Source organism: Pinus tabuliformis, chromosome 3_1 (assembly GCF_031772625.1).
Source record: "Pinus tabuliformis cultivar Carrire ecotype Pingquan chromosome 3_1, CPIR1, whole genome shotgun sequence".
Classification (NCBI taxonomy): Eukaryota; Viridiplantae; Streptophyta; class Pinopsida; order Pinales; family Pinaceae; genus Pinus; species Pinus tabuliformis.
The window spans coordinates 679,370,745-679,384,983 of NC_142301.1; positions in this window are offsets into that span (position 1 = coordinate 679,370,745).

Sequence of the window (14,239 nt, forward strand, 5' to 3'; positions counted from 1 at the left end):
GAATGGGAATTAGTTTTAAGACATCTTTGAAGGAAATATTGGAGGTTTGAAAGGTACTTTGATGTATCTTGAGATAAGATTGTGAAAGTCAGTGGAAGCAGTGGAATTGCTGAAAGATAGAATGAATTGTACCAGCATCATAGCATATGAGCTATGTTAAAGAAGATAAAGCAAGAAGAACTCTCAGATGAGTAAAGGTGACAGTACCCAATAGTAAATGAAATTACTGAATGAAACAAGGAAGTGAGAAATTGAAGATGGAGAGCCTAAAGCAGGAAGTGTTCGAGAGAAGATGAGAACAACTTCCAACTGTGGTTGGGTAGAGGTTCTTGAGGTAGCTCCACAATCGTGATTGTGGATAGGAGATAACAATTCCAGCAAGAGGAGTGTTGGGTAGAGTTGTTAGTTAGTAAAAGGTTTGAGGAAAGAACCAATAGGTGCCAAAAGACTAAACTCGGGAATGTTTGGTGAGGCATGTAGGGTACTTGTTACAGGTGAAATGAAAAAGGCTAGTTGCAGCTCACTAGTGAACAAGGAAAGTTCACCAAAGGAAGAAAGGGAACTGACTATTGATAGTCATGATAGGGTCATAGAGGAAAGTCGTAGACAAAGGAAAGAGGATGCCCAAGCAGTTGGACTCAAAGGAATGAGTAAAGAAGAAAGAGACATAGAGTTGACTGAGATGAAGATAGAACTCAGTCGTTTGAAGAAGCTAGTATTGAAAGAAATTAGAGAAACATGGAAACAAGGATTTTAAATTTTTATGTGGGAAGAAGAGTTAAATGGCCTGTCAAAGAGTTGTTTGCTGAGAAATTAATATTCCGAACAATTGAGGATGAAGGATTAGAATACATCTGTGAACCAGAGAAAGGATCTCTCCTTGGGGGAGGAGACAGTGATGAAGAACTAATCTATGTAGATCAGAATGAGAGAAATGTGTTGCTGAAAGAGGTAAAGGCAAGACAAACACAAAAGGAAATGCATAAATACTTTCAAGACTTCAACTGGTGGAATAAATTAAAAGGTATGGCTAAATGGTTGTGTCTTCTCTTAGTGAAAACTTATTGTATCATATTTGAAGGAATTTCAGCATGTATAGAAGACCAATGAGAAATGGAAAAAGGAAAGGAAATAGATGCATTGCATATTTATGAAGTGAAGAGAAGGAAAGTTGACACAGAGAACTTAGCTGAAGAAGTTAAGTCAAGGAAATCTTTGAAAGATCAAAGTCTTATCAGAGAAGAGGAAGAGGCATTGTTGTCTTATATGGATAAACTAAGTGTTGGAGGAAGTTGTGTAGAAAAGAAAGGTATTTTACAAACCTATGATGAAGTTGCCAAGCATAGTCAAGAAGCTGCAGTCCTAGAAGTTTTCTTTGATGAGGAAGAAATGAGAGACATTGAGGAAGAATTTCTCAATAACTTAGTGAACTATCAGAATAGTTCAGAGAAGCATGAGGAGCTGATCACTAAGGCTTCAAATGAAGAGCCTTGTATTTTTGAAACTGACATGTTGTGTATGTTTTCAAGTTTGACAGGTGATGAAAAACAATTGGACAATGTGCTTACGCATGTTGATGAAGAAGTGATATTATTGGAAAAGATGGCTGAAACAGAAAGATATTTTTGAGCATGTATTTAACAATCTTGAGAATTATGGTATTGACAAGGAAATTGTCATGATTAAGGAAGCTGAAGATAAGCAAATGAAATTTTTTGATGATAACCAGAATGGGGTATTTTTAGTAGAAAATCAAAATGAAAGTATTATAGAAATTGTGAAGGAATATATGATGATGTTGACAGATGCAGAAGTTCAGGAATTCTATGATTTTAAAGTGGATTATTTTATGAATTCATAAACCATGAAGAAGCTTTAGGAAACTGTAATTTTGTTTCTGTTGTAGGAGAATATGAAGCAACATCATTTTGTTGCAATAGTATAAGTATAGAGGATGAAAGGATACTTCACAATGATATGCTCTAAAAAATCATAGCTATTGAATTGATGAATGATAGTCTTGTGTTAGAACAAGGAACACTGTATAGTGCAGAGGAAAGTATTGAAATGAAAATTGATGGCAATTTCATAACTTATGCAGAAGGACAATATAAAGATTGGATGGCAGAATTACCTTTGGAAAGTGAAAATCATAGTTATTTTGAATTTGAAAATTGTGATGGAAATTTTGTTTTATATAGGAAGGAGGAGTCATATGCAATTGACATATTTATTGGATAGGAAGGAATTTTTCTGCGAAGGTTATTAGATAAACCTGATAATATATAGGAAAGGATTATCTTTATAGATAATGGAAGGGAAGTTGTAGAATACAAACAACAATTTGTAAATGATAGAGGCAAAGAAGATTTGGATAGAAATTTTATAATTTATATGGTAAAGGAGAATGTACAACAGCCATATGTGAGTGGATTTTAGTTAAGAACAAATGGTAAGGAGTAAATTCAGAAATTGTCGAAGATGAAGTCAGTGAATAAGAGGGACAACAAGGAAGAGAAGATAACAACAAGAATTTGTATCAGCAAGGAAAGAGGACAACATCAACATAAGATTTGGAATCCTAGAAGAACATAAGTGCCAATGGCAGAAGAATTGAATCAACAGCATGATGAAAGTGATGACCAGTTACAAAGTAAAGTTTGGGATACTGGATGGACAATATAAGGAACACATGACCAGGAGGTCATGAAAAATTTCAACTTTGGGAGTCTGATGTAGGAGCATTTAGTTCTAGTCAGCAATGTGATGGCATGGTCACATGTTGTGACTAACAAGGGGTTGGAAGATAAGAGATTAGTTAATTTTATTTATTTAAATGTGTGACAGTGTTTATTTATTGAAAAATATGAGAAAAGGGCATAGTGGCTGATTGATCCTCCTTTTGTGGAGATCAGGCCAAATAGTTAGATTTATTTGGTTTGAATAGAATATGAGGAATTTGGAAGCTTGATTTAACGTTTGTTTAGAAAAGAGTGGAGTTGAAGAGGTTCTTTAGGAGAGAGTGAGAGATATTCGGATCTAAACTAGAATTGATTCATGAATCCACTTTTGTGTAAATTGTGATCTTTCTGTATAATTCAAAGGTTGGATAGGTTAGTGAGGGAGAGGCTAGAGAGGCTAGATAGGTTAGCTAGAGGTTTGAGAGAAGCCAGAAAGGAGAGAGCGAGGATTTCAATATTGAAACAATGCCTTTTATTGATGTAATCGAGCTAGAGGGCTGAGACTCTGTAAATTCATTATATTAAATAAATGATTTCGTGTGTGTAAATGGCCCAACTCTAGTGAAGTCCTTTGCTTTTCTCTGTATAGTTTACCTGTGGAACAATTGAAGCATTCCGCTCTGTTTTTATGTCTTAAGTTATAAAGTGCAACGTTCAATGATTTATTATGATCCATACTGTTATACAGTGGCTAAGCCACTTTAACCCCATTCATTTATCCATCAACACCACAGAGAGTTTATATAAGGAGTTGTACGTGAAAACCCAGTGTGGAGGAGAATCGTGTTCATACCGCAGAATCCGTTAAAAACAAGCGAGATCAAGACCAAGAGGGAGTAAACAGATCGATGCACATTAGTCATTAATCTTGAAGATCAACAGTCCATATCAAATTGCAGGGAGCAAAACCAATTCATATCGCATCGACAAATATTGTTATAAGGAGGACAGAATCAGGCCTTAAGGAGTTGCGATTGCGATCACACCGATATATTGCATCGGCGGAAGTCTGTATAGATGGACTGGGGACTAAACACTTGCCGACTCCAATTGCAACATGACGATGAAGCGTGGAAAGTTGGATCACATAGTAGATCAACATCAGAGATCAAATCGTTGATCGCACTTCGGAAATATGTTATGTAGCGAAGGCGGTTTTCAACGGTGTTAAGTGGATTATCTGGTGGCCTCAAAAGCCGTAAGTGGTTTCTAGAAACTGGACCCGATGAGGTTATGAGCTGTGCTTTAATTAAATTTGAATCCAGAGGTGATTGGACTATCCGTCGAATGGACGATCGGATGGATATCGGGTGCAAACATGCACGAAGATTAATTCCCAATCCAAACTCGATGGGTTTTATACATCGGATTTAAATTCCATTTGAAGTCTAAGTTATGAGCTCGGAGCGAGTTTTCCCATTTCTCCTTTGTATTTCGATAAAATTGATGATTGGGGATTTTTAATGTAAAAGTGCATCCATTATCCACTTCTGATATAATGTGTGGGAAGGTTTTAAAGGCTTAAGGCTTCAATACCGATGCTTCAGATGTGGTGGGAAATAACCACCGTTCTGGGTCGATAGTTGTATATATGGAGGGGGCAATTGCCTTTGTGATCGAATTCCGCCATCAAGGGGTTTCCTGCATCAAATTGGTTTGATACAAAGAAAATTCTAGAATCCTAATGGAGGAAAAGTTTAAAACCATTACAGAGTACTAGTTCTAGTTATGCCTAGGTTGTGGTTAGAATTTGAAGTTGTGGACTAGTGGTTTACCACGAAGTTATTGTTTTAGCTTCCTTAAAACATGACAATATTGATTTCAAGTCTAGCAAAGGTCAAAATATAGAAGTGGAGCATATATTCTTGACCAAGGTTCAACTATGTCCGACTGAGTTGTATATCCTGTAAATTTTTTCATTATGTCCAAGGAAAACCCTTGCTATTTAAATGGAGGTTATAATAGTGTTTTTCTAGTAAAAGTTAGGCTCATGATATCTATCTTGATATATATAGAGATAACCTGATTATAAGAGCTAGTCTCATTATTGTGGTAAGTCTAGTCAAGATTGGAATTTGACAAATATTTTCTTTTTCGAGACATGATGGTAGATTAATGGTTTTGGATTGGTTCTAACACATTTTGTTTAAATCCTCTATTTTGGTTGATTAAATCTTGTTTAGTAACATGGATAGTAGAAATTCTTATAGTGCTTGGTTGGAACTCATACAAATTACTTATGTTAGGCACTAGTGATGGTTCTAGTATGACACACATTTGAACCACATATATCATCCTTGTAATGTCATGTTGATTTGACAAGATCGAAGGGTTTGTATTGTTTTCGACATACCGAGTGGAAACTAAGGAATGGACCCTGCTAGTTTTATGCACAATGATTTAGAGGTGTTTGTGTGTCTTGAGGTTCATTAAATGTTAAACAACGTAGGTTGAGTTACATTTGATGTGGACCAACCATCTCACCAAATTCCCCTCCCTTTTACATAGGATTGAGAACAAAATTAGATTTAAATCGTTACATTATAAAAATATTTGGACAACGAATTTGGTAGCATATATGTGTGGTATATTGGTGCCTATAGATTTGCCAGGTTTGGTTATATTTTATTTTTTATATATTCTTCCATTTTGTTGCATGTTTAATTATTACTAGTGACTAGTGTTAGTATCCAATAGAGCGCCCATAAAAGAATGTTATGTAGAATATTTCAGTTATTACAAAGTTTTATATGGTCAATTTGGATTTCTCGGGTCAATATTGGCTCAAATTAATTTTAGAAGAAGTTGGATGATCAAGGATCATAGATGAATGCAACGAGAAGGGTATGATGCTCTTTTAACACTTATTTGATGATCAAGATCTCTTGTATTTGATTATAAGATCTATGATCATGTTGAAGGAATTATGGATACAAGTAGGAAATAGCTTCCAGATGGGGGTTTAAATGATGAAATTGAAGATGTAGTACTTGAAACAAAGTATGAGAAGTAGTTTGGCAGCAAAAAAAAATGATTGATATGAATTTTGTGGCAACATAAGCTAGAAGTTTTGTTGTAGATTATATATTATGATATTCCTTATAGCTTAGTGATATATGATGATATCTAAAATCTAGATATATGATGATGGTGGATCCAATTTGAAAATAATATGAAATAGAGGTCCATTAGTAGGTTGAAGAAGGAAGTTGGAGACTCAATCAGGTTAGAACTTAGAGCAAGTTAGAACCCACTCATTATCAAGGTTGAAGCCTCAATTAGATTAGACCATGGAGAAGGTTGGAGCCTGCTCATCATCGAGGTTGAAGCCTCAATTAGGTTGTATCATATAACGACCATATGATTTTGTATTTTGAGGTTAGTGTTTCAATTAGGTTGTAGCCTACCACAAGTGGAAACTTGGATATCTTGGGGGTAGTTTCCTTTGATCCTACAAATTAATATAAATGAATTGAAGATAAAGATTTGTGGTTTTCTCCCATATGGGTTTCCACCTTAAAAAATGTGTCTCCTTGTGAGGTGAGGGTTTCTTGATCTATTGATTGCTTCTTTTTATGTTTCTTATATGATAATGCACTATTTTAGTTGATGTTATAATTTTTATGGTCCATTTCTATATGATTGTATAATTAAGAAAGATTGGGAAATTGTAAAATTGACCTCACAATGATTCACTTCCCCCATCTCAATGTCACATTTGGGCCAACAATAGTCTCTTTGAAAAGGAACATTGTCTTAGAGGTAGAGAAAATAATATGGTATATGATGGCCAACAAGAAATATACCTAGAGGCTATTGATAGTGTTGGTCGATCATTACATGGAAAGCTCGGTTCCTCAGTTCTTAATGGTATAGAGGTTGTTGGACAATTGACATTATCTAGATGGATGATGGTATCAACTGTATTGGAATTGATGTCAACTAGGCTAGAAATGACGGAAATTGGGCCAACATTGATGTGCATGATGCATTTTAAGCTCAGGAGGAATCCCATGGTTGCCACAGGTTTTGGTAGAAGACCATCATAGTAGTAGGATATCTGGAGAAGGTATAGAATCATATAGCTATGATGGTTTCTTGGTCCAGGATTTGAAGCAATTTTTGTGTTAGGATTTTATCTCAAAGACTCCTATAAGTGGCATAGTTGGATAGTGCTCAGAAAGAGCTTTCCAATGGTATATTGCAGTCCATAAATGGCCTTATATATCAGGAGTTATTGCTAGTCAAATGCAGGTACCTCAAAATTCAAATGGGCTAAGTTAAAGGTGGTGAAGTGTCAAAAAGGAGACCGATTTTGGAAATAAGTTGGAAGAGTAGTTAGTGGAGCTACTAAAGGATTTCCAAGTGAACATTGCATAGAATTATTGCAACAAGAACCATTTTTATTTGCCCATAGGAAGACCCATTACACAAGTCATCTTGAATGAAGTTTACCTTGGAAGGTTATAACTCAGAGCGTAAGGGAGTGCCTGGGATGATGATAGCCCAGGATGACTATCTGAGAAGAAATATAGCGCACGCGTAAGGTGAAGGATTAGGATGATAAGTGGTTGGGAACTGTGGAAGCAACACAACAATGGAGAGTAGTGCAGTGTAAAAGCTTGAATTCATTGTTTTATCCTTTGAAATTTTAACAAAGGAATTGGGTGAAAAATATAGGCCCAAGAAAATTTTCTCTCTCATCTTTGATAGGCATGGGAAATATTTTATATGCTCAAGATGATGCCATTATGATGTTAATATGGAGGACACATGGCTTGCACATATCATGTTTTCACACACCCCAAGTGGGCCAAATTTGAGTTACATGAGTCACCACTTAGATGAATCCATGTCGCATTGGTGACATTTGCATGATGACAACCTAGAAGGTACTACAGACAAGAATCCCAGAAGATATAACCTATAAGGGCCTACTCGGAAGATAAATCCTATAAGGAAAAACCCAAAATGAAAATATCATAAGATAAATCTCGTAAGGAAAATCCCAGAAGGTTAACCTCGGAGGAAAGAAAGAGTCATGATAGAATTTTTGGTTGGGATAATGGGCTTGATAGATGGAGACTTGATTCCAAAAGGAAAATCCTAGAAGGTAAATCCTAGAAGGAAAATCCCAAAAACTTTACCCTAAAGGAAAAATAAAGGCACGTTTGGAGTTTTGGCTAGGAAAATGGGCCCGGCAGATGGAGACATGTTCTCAGAAGGTTCATCGTAGAGGACAAAAAATGTGTAGTGGGAGTGTTGGTTGGGATAATAGAGTTTAGGGATAGGGCTATTGGATGGAAGTTAACAATTTTGTGAAATGTCGGAAGGCACACCTAGGTCATGGTTTTGTGGAGATATCACATGCTATTGTGACCAAGGGCCTTCTAACCAAATGTAATGAAAAATTTTGTGGCCTAAGGGCTTAACACATATGCATATGAATAGTTTAGTGAATAGATCTGTGATTTGGTGTCAAGGATGACTACATGGATTTTTGGATCAAGGACCACAATTACAAATTGTATTTATGTGCCTAGTTTATACATATCAATCCATGTATATTATGCCTTCCATGCTAGGAAGAATTAAATGAGGAAAATATTCTAGGGATTAATGGAGATTCAACCATAGCTCAAAGAGGCCATGAACAAAGTACAATTAGAGAATGGTGGGAAATCAATAAGCATGGAATCCCCTGTTTGAGTACATAGTTTGATTGAGTATTAATTATCACCATCAAGAAATGCTCATGGTCCCATTTACAAAATTAATTCTGCTGCAAAGGCCAAGCATTTAGATGGGTCAGTAGAATAGGAGGTCATGTTTGAGTATGCTCTCGAGTAGCGTGGATGATATAATGATGGCTAGAAGAGACAACATTGCTATTGTGGAGGAACAAAATGAAGGACTAAAAATGTGTAGTTCTGGGATGTAGCATTGTTGTGGGTCGAGTAGAGAGATTAACGTGAGTGTGTGTTGTTGTAACTAGTCAAGAATGCATATTCAAAAGAGAAAGGTCGAGAGTGCACGGAAAAGAGTCAAGCCCAAGAACTGTTGAGTTATGATTGTTTGAGGACCGATAGCAAAAGAATTAAATGTTATTGCACGGTGTGGATAGAGTGTTGTGTGGGATGAGTTAAGTGAATTCTTTGTAGAATAGAGAGTCAAATTCATAAGAGAATAGAAGGCCAAGTGGATGACATCATAGATGAAAATAGGCAGAGAGGTTGTCATTTATACTGAGTATTAGTTTCCTTATTGAGTGTGGGTTGGGCTATACATATTAGGGAGTTAGTGCTTCCATCTAGTGGGTTACTAAGGAGATATTTGAGGTTGCTTCATCTTGCAAGTGGGTGCATACATAAATCCATGAATTTGGTCCTTCATGGTAACCTAATCATTTTTCTATAGAAGAAGGGGAGTTGGTGCTTCCTGTTAGTGAGTTCTAGTAAACAATATAAGGGAGTTGTTTCTTCCTATGAGTTGTGGCTCACAAACAATTATAATTTAAATAAGGTAGGAACTTTTATTTTACATCTTAATACAACCAAATCTTTGGTTGTTTTTCTTGCTAGAAGGGCATCCATGTTAACCCTCTATGTCTTGTGTGTATTTTATTTATGGTGTATGTGTTAATGTGTTGATTTGTATTGTTGGTATATGATATGTTGTTGATGGTTCACATGAATGGTTGCCAAGATTAAATCAAAATATAAATCAAGGCATACAATATTAAATTAGTCTTAGTACTAGTTCACACACCCTCTTAGTATTAAAAAAGTGTTTCCAACAATTGGTATCATAGTTAGGTTCCTTCATGAAAATCTTAATCACTTGAAAGTAAATGAAGAAGAAACATGGCTAATGAAACTTGAATTATAGCAAAAGGAGTCCCATTTTGTAACGGATCAGAGTGGTTGTCTATGGAATATGGATAAAATCATGAGTTTAATTCAAAAGCGAAGGAGATTATCATGAAAGGGTTATCAAAGACAAATGTTGATAAAGTTAGTCACTGTGAGACAAAAAAATAAATGTTGGAAAATATGCATTGTATATATGGAGATGGTAGAATTGTGGCTCAAGAGAAGGTTGAAGCTCGCCTTATTTTTCAAGAAGTGAACTAGAACCTATAGATGCAATCATCAAGGAAGAGAAAAGAAGGAGAAAGAAGATGAAGGCATCCCTAAGGAAAGATTCTCTAATGTATGAAGATCTTCTTTCAATTGTGAAAATTGCAAATTATCACTCCAAAAGTGAAGAATAAGAATTAGAAGAGAGACCATGCTGCTTAGAATGTAAGCTATTTTTTTGTGATGGATATAAAGAGATAGGAAATTTAGTACACATTCATATTCTAAAGAAAAATATAGTCATCCATCTGGTAGTTTTGACGAAATACTTACATTCGTAGAAATAACTAATGAGGGTACCTCAAAGGAAGAGTAAAGAAAACTTCATGAAAAAACTGAAGTGAAATCCAATGAGTATCCATATACAGGTGGAAATGAATCCATTCCTTGTAATGATGAAGAAGGAGTACTCCTCAGACCCATGGAGGATTTTGGAGACTCAGAAAGGGGTGTCGATTCTTGTGATGAATTTGTTTGCACATATGACAATGAAGAGAAGGATTTAGATCATAATACTATTTCAAGACAAAGATCATATATATTCTTAAGGATATTAAGGAGATTTTGCGAGAATGTGACCTTGAGAATGATAAGTTGAGAAAAATTGTTGTTGATCTTAATGCTCAACAAGAGAAAACCAACATATTGAATGAGAGGTTGATAAATCATCTTCATGAGAAAGAATATCAATGTGAGAGACTACAAGCAGAAGTAGTCTTATTGAGGCATGACCTAGAAAGGGTTGATAATCAGTTGCCTTAATACCATAAGCTTGAGGAGAGCATAAAGGCCTTGGATGAGATTATTTTTAAGTAGAGATCGCCTCTCATCGAGGCTACTCAAGATATCATAGGGGATTTAAGCTCCATGAGAGTAAAGGTTCAAGGGTCAACAACCCAAGAAAATGTTGTTAAAGGTCCCAACAATAATAAAGGAAAATAATTTGTTGAACAATAACAACGATCAAAGAAGAAAAAATAGCAGTAGAATCATAAGCACCAACAACAAGGAGAAAAACTAAAGAGTGTAAAAAAATAGCAAACAAAAATAGATCAACAACAGAAGAAGTGATAACAAAGTGTTGTTTATGGCAGAAATTCAAAAAACCATGGAAGCTACATGAGGGACCAACAAATATCCTGTGTGCCTCAAGGAAAATATCATCAAGGGTGAAATGCTTCCAGGTATGAAAGTTTGTTTCAACGGTTATTGTATTTCTTGCAAAAATTATGGGTATAAAGCCATATTCATTGTAGATGGAATGTAAGAAAGCAAAGCATGATGGGCAGCAGAAACCCAAGAATGCATAGGATGCCCAAGAAGGAGTTTGATAACAGAAACATGAGAGATTGTTATTACCCAAGGAGTCGGTATGAAAACAACACGAGAAGAAATAATGTAAATGTTGTGAGAAGTAAAAAATCCTTTACCCCATTCCTAAGCCATGTTGCATGCCACAATTGTGGAAACTTTGGGCATAAGGAAGCGAGTTCAAATATGGGAAGACTAGGAATTCCACTCATAACATGCATGCAAAATAGGTAGCTCGATCATTGAAGATGAGAATAAATATGAGATAAGAGTATTATGAGTTTGTATTTACTGCTCTATGGGAAGATAGCATGTTAAAAAGAGGAGAAAGAAATCATAACAAAAACAAGAATAATGATCCTCTTACCCCCATGATGAACCCCTATATGAGTATTAGTTTCATTAAGCATAAATTGCAGGTAAGAAAGAGTAGAAACAACCCAATTATTTCTCTCTTGCAAAAAATAAAAAAGGTAGCAAGAATATTTGGGTAAAGAAAAAGTAGATGAAGGAGAAGTGTTCGAGCCCGGTGCAACCATGAGAAAAATTAGACAAGGGTGAAGAAGAAAATGGAAAGTAATTCTCCTACTAGGACCCAGTAAAGTAAGGTTTGGAAGAAGGAGGATAATCTACTCAAAGGGAGTAGGTTTTGCATTGTAATTTGTCACTGGCATGAAAACTGAGGTGATCTGACCTTTGGTTTGACCAGTGTTGACTTCCCTAGTTTAGGGCTACAAGCTGACTTCAGAAATTTGCAAATAGACCATACTTTTGGGGCTGTTCAAGGGTTGTTTCTTCAACTTGTTCGAGGAAAAGTTGGCCGGAAATTAACCAAGCGTTTTAGAGTTCAATTTAAACTAGTTTGACCAAGTTTGACTTTGTTGATCTAGGGTTTGCTACTGCTGATATAAAATTACAGAATTCAGATTTTTTACTATTTCTCTCTGCTAAACTATTGAAGCTAAAATAAAATTTGATCAAAGGGTTTCCCCGCATTGGGGTTTGTCCCTGGCTAGCTGCCACACCTTGTGTCTCTTGTCTTGGCTTGTTTCTGTTGATCATTTAATGTTCTATATTTTACTTAATGTATATGTGACTACTAATCTGTGGGTAATAAGAAGAAAAATAAGTAAACTACTCTAAGCATAGAACATACCATAATTGAACATGGTATCAGAGCTGAGGTGAAGACAAAGCTCAAGCAAGAGCAAGAGAAAGAGAAATCACCGAAGAGAAGGTTGGAAAGGCTATCTTAAAGAAATCATGGGGTCCTCAACACACTTCCCTACTGAAGACAAAATCCGTGAGAAGTCTTTCTATCATGGATGGAAGATGTCTTTCGATCTAACATTAGAAGAACAGGAATTGTTGGACCATGTGAGAGGCAGAATTGTTGAGCCTCCATCAAATGCATCCGCTACTACTAGGAACAAATGGACCAAAGGAGGAGTCAAACCAAGGAAGGTCATCCAGGATTCTATCGACAAGCACTTGGTGGCCTAAGTTTCCGAGTTGAACACCTCCAAGGAAATCTACAATAGACTGGTCAGTTTATTTAAAGTTAATGATGCAAATAAAGTCTTGTTTCTTAGAAATAAGCTGAAGGAAATTAAGAAGGGAAAAGATGAGAGTATGCAAGCATATTTCTTAAGGATTACCGAGATCAAGAATGATCTCCTATCCATTGGGTAAGTAATTTTTGACAGGGAAATGACACTCACAACTCTTGGAGGACTTTCATCTGAATGGTATATATTCAAGACTACTCTTCTCAACAATAACAAAATTCCTGGATTTGAGGAATTAATGGCTAGATGCATTCAAGAAGAAACAAGGATGGAAGAGCAATAAATCCCCATGCTTAAAGGTCATCCCTCTGCCTTTTCTTCTCATACTAAAAGAAGAAACAATTCCGTGGCTAAATTCGAAGGAAAGGTTGGACCAAAGGGTGGAAGAAACAGATGATGTTACAATTGCAATAAAACGGGCCACTATGCAAGGAAGTGCCCTGATAAAAGGGACTCGCACCGAGATGATGATCAAAATCCCTCTCAAGACAATCAAAGGAAATTGGCTTATTGATAGTGGTGCCTCAAGGCACTTCACTGGTTACAAAGAAGCTCTCTATAATCTAATAGAGAAGGAAACCAACCTGGAAATTGTTCTTGGAGATAATTTAAAATATTCCATGAAAGACGTAGGAAATGTCACTCTTCAATTGAATCACGATAATACCATCTCAAAAAGAACCCGGTGTCCATTTCAATAAAGATGCTTTTACTCTTGGGTTTCGATTTGATTCATTATATCAGGTCGGAGGAAGCCCGTTGGGTGTCATGTCTTATGATACATCTCTTCATTCCGAACTATGGCATTGGAGGTTTTCTCACCTTCATTATAAAGCTCTACCTAATGTAAGAAAAATTTTGACCAGGATGCCCGAGTTCGTATTAGAGCAAGAAGGTGTATGTCTAGGATGTGCCAAAGGAGGGCTCAAAAGGTGACCATTCCCCTCAAGCCAAAGCAAGACCTCTGATATATTGCAGCCAGTTCACTCAAACATATCCAATATGATGCTTGTGAACTCTTTGGGAGGATATTTATATTACCTCACTTTTACAAATGATTATTCTTACAAGACTTGGATATACTTCTTGAAAAAGAAGGATGAAGTGTTCTCCTGGTTTCGACACTTCAAAGCATTGATCGAGAATCAAACCGAAAAGAAGATCAAGACCTTAAGGACTGATAATGGGACTGAATATGAATCCAATGAGTTTCATGACTTTTGCAAAGAGGCTGGGATTAAGAGGGGGACTACTACACCATATACTCTTGAGTAGAATGGTGTGGCAGAAAGGAAGAATCATACAATTGTGGAAGTTGTCTGTGCTATGCTCCATGATAAAAGACTTCCGAAGTTTTTATGGACCAAAGCTGCAAATACTGTTGTATATGTACAAAATCGATGCCCTCATCAAGCATTGGGTTCCAAGACTCTCGAAGGAATGTTCATCAATAAGAAACCTAACGTATCTCATTTTAGAA